This window comes from Atractosteus spatula (genome assembly GCF_055471065.1).
Source record: "Atractosteus spatula isolate fAtrSpa1 chromosome 10 unlocalized genomic scaffold, fAtrSpa1.hap1 SUPER_10_unloc_9, whole genome shotgun sequence".
Taxonomy (NCBI): domain Eukaryota; kingdom Metazoa; phylum Chordata; class Actinopteri; order Semionotiformes; family Lepisosteidae; genus Atractosteus; species Atractosteus spatula.
In genome coordinates this window covers 333,722-337,469 of record NW_028296629.1, presented here as the reverse complement: position 1 = coordinate 337,469, position 3,748 = coordinate 333,722, and the positions used below count along the sequence as shown (strand labels likewise).

Here is a 3,748-nt window from a genome sequence, read left to right as displayed (position 1 = left end):
TTTATAGGCAAATGTAAGGTTATATTAAAGAAAAACACTTATTGTCACCTTTATCAACGTGATTATTTAAGACAGTTGTTCGGAACAGTATCTCTTCTCATATCTGTGGCTGTTGTCCTACAACAACGGTGGTGAAACAGGCAGAATGTGTGGAAAGGACTGGAGATGGAACAGGAGACTCATCCAGTCAATAGTAAGGTTGTGTAGGACCGCACACACTAGGGGACAGTGTTGAGTAGCGTGGTTTAAAAGCTTGACGAGCCAGGCAGGAATCGAACCTGCAATCTTCTGATCCGAAGTCAGACGCGTTATACATTGCGCCCTACTGTCACTTTAGTCAACTGCACTACAGTGAGCTCAGAGCCGCTACTAGTAATGCATTGCCCCTGTCCACATTTTCTCAATTAGATTCACGTGTTTTTTACGTGTGTCTAATTACTACGTCTTTCGTTTTGTCTGGTTTTAAAAAAATGTCTCTTTAAAACAGACAAAGGGTTTATGTGTCTCCCTGAAATTCACACACGAGGGAAGTCACACGAGGAAGGAAAGATATCGCGTTTAAAAGGAATCCGGAGTGGAGACGCCGGCGATTGAAAACGAAGCTTCATAGAGTACGTGCGCGCTACCACTGAACTAAACTCCCGATACCTAGTTTTTTCCGCAGGTCTTTAATAGTGTTAGGAAGAGTGAACCGTCAACAGTGCACATTTTAAAGGTCAAAGCAAGACAATCAGACGTGAGGATAGATCAGAACAGGAGCCTCTGCTTCTCTGTTTACTGAGCGTTTGGTGAACGTAAAAGTGAAAGACAAATTCGCTGTTTTCACTTTTTAATTAAGGAACAAGAAAACACCATGCTTCGAGCCGGATTCAAAACAGCGACATAACAATCACCCGTTGTTTTTTAAAACAGTTTTACGCTCTAGCAACTGAGCTATGGAAAGGTCACCTCAAAACGCCCACGTTTTGTCATACGCGTAGCCCAATGTAGTGTACTGTTTCTGTTTATTTAAATTCCAGTTCGACATCAAAATACTCACTCCCATAGTCTCTTTTAGTAGAAGAAATAGAGCACGATTCTACTGTATATTCTACCTGAGATCTTACAAATCGTTTGAAGGGATATCAGTGCAGGCAGAAATTGACTCTTTTTCTAGTGGAATCGGGATCATACAAAACCTTTCTTTTGAATTGAGAAGAGGATCATGGTGACACTCAAAACATCCCTGCCATTGTTTCTTTCGAGGACTAATGGATTATTGAGGTGCAAACATCGGTTCAAATCAAAACTCCGCTACTGGAGTTGCTTCTTGGAGAGTTTCTTCAAATCTTTCAGCTGAACGTCGATATCTTGGGATATTAACGATGATATACAGAGTGGTTTTCTTTTGATCGAAAATTTTATTAAAATATGAGCCTCTTTTACCTTTGTCTTGGATGTTTCGCAAGGTATAATACTTTCCCTTGCATCCTCAGATAAACATTATAAATACCACAAAGTTACAATATATGGAATAGCATTTACTTTTACATATATTTTAAAATTTACTCTTATTTAAAGCTACATTTAGTGCTAGGTAAAGATAACGTTGCTAATACTGATGTAGTAGAAATGTAAGATGAATTGATAGCTTTATCTGAGGTAAAAAAAAGTCCTAAAACGCCTCCTGTAACAGGTGAGGACTCATATCTAGATTCAACTCCAAACGTTGCTATTGCATTGCGCATTATGTAAACACGACCTGTTTCAGCTTCTAGTGAGTGCAGTTTTTCCAAATTGAAATTAACAAGAACATTTTTCAAGATGCACCATGTCCCAAAACCGTTCATCAGGACTACTATTAATATCAGGTGAAAGCAGTACAAAACATAAGTGTAACCTAAATATTAAGAGACTATTGTCTGTCATCTACTGCTGTAAGCCATGTTTAGCCAGCGCTAGAAATATTACTGCTCTACTACAGTAGCACAAGTGCACAAACCCGACTTAGAAACGGTTCACAAGTCAAAAGCTGAAGACGACGAGGATGGGATTCGAACCCACGCGTGCAGAGCACAATGGATTAGCAGTCCATCGCCTTAACCACTCGGCCACCTCGTCGAGAAAGTCAGCCCCTGCGGACATGAGTTGGCGTGCTCAAGATCATCTTTCTTCATTCTTGATGGTCATTTTCTTCTTCCACCTGCCATTTCACTATTTTGCTTGAGTGATGTCAATCCACCAGGCGTGTCCTGTGCTTCAGTGGCGAGTATAGAGGACACCCTGTTGTACACGGAAAGCACATCGATCTCCTTGGATATGAAAAGTGCCAGATAAAAGCCATTTCTCTTCCTGTCTCTTAGTATCGGGGCTGCTAGTGCATGAAAAGGAGGCAACTTGCTCGGCGAGCAGGCTCAGCGCACACCGAACGCAGATGTCTCAGAGCGGTGTGTCCACGCGGCTGTAAGCATAGCGCTCTGCCGGCGCCGTGGTTTAGCTGGTTAAAGCACCTGTTTAATAAAGAGGAAATTCTGCGTTCAAATTCTTAGCGAAACCTTTCTTCCTGTTTTGTTTTACAGAACAGATCATTTGGGACACTCACAGAAGGCTTGATTTGGTTTAATGCATGTATTCATTTCCTTTGTCGGACTTTTTTAAATCATATATCTTACGAAAGATGAAATGTGGGCGAATTTTGTGTTCACCAAAAGTATGTAAATGGCAAAAAGCGGCGGGTAAGCGTTTCTGTGGTGCATTTGGTTGGCGTGTTCGGATCTTAACCCAACGTTGGGTGTTTTGAGCCCACCCAGGGACGCACTTCCTCCCATAGTAAACATCATCACCCCAGATATTTAATTTGTCCGCAAAACCTTAACTATTTTGATATTTGCAGTAGCAAACAATTGAGGGTTGGTCAGAGGTAAAGACTGCGATAGAGTCAACATTACCGGGAATTTCCAATAATTACCGACAAGGGCAACTTCCAAGCAGATAGTATTCACCCATGGAAATTTATGTTCCAATGTGTGGCGGGAGAATTCACTTATACTCCTGTTGCATCCTCAGCTAAAATAATTAAAATTATCTGAGAACTTGACAAGCAAAAACGACAGATCGCCGGAGTTATATTTTAATATTTTCGTATATTTACCTTAATTTGAATTCTAAATGTTAACCTAGTGTAATTTTGTTGTTCCTTTAAAATATTTTAGCTGAAGATGCGAGGGAGGATATTACACCTTGCCAAACATCTAAAATAACTGTAAAAGAGGCTGGCATTTTAATAAAACAGGCGATCAAAAGAAAGCTACAGATAGTATGGTATTATCCACAATATCCCTCGATATTGAAAGTCAGATCAGGAATTTGAAGAAACTATCAAAGAAGCAACGGCAATAGCAGAGGATGTTGATTTTGAACCAATGTTTACACGTCAATAATCCAGCAGTCCTCGCTTGCCAGACTTCTTCAAGATATTCTGTGTTCTATACAGAAAATCGAAAATTAAGCGCACATGCCGCAAGAGGGGTGGTCCGAAGCAAAGACTGCGGTAGAGGAGGAAAAAACTCCGCACGATGACTCGTGTCTAATATTCGGCCCCTGAAAAGCATCATATTCGTTGAATTGCTTGTGAGCGTGTGATTTCGCAATGCCTGTGTGCGGGCTTATACTTCCGGAATATCAATGGTCAGACGCTTGCGATGAGTGATTGTGTTTTGTATTATTTAGATAATTGAAAATAAAACATTTTCAAATTTACAGCTCGAAT

General features: G+C 40.6%; 1 non-coding gene across 1 annotated transcript; it reads right to left on the bottom strand.

Moving 5' to 3' along the window:
* Positions 1–2,018: 2,018 nt before the first annotated feature.
* Positions 2,019–2,100, bottom strand: trnas-gcu (transfer RNA serine (anticodon GCU)). The gene has a single exon. It is a non-coding gene; the product is annotated as a tRNA-Ser (tRNA).
* Positions 2,101–3,748: the final 1,648 nt, after the last annotated feature.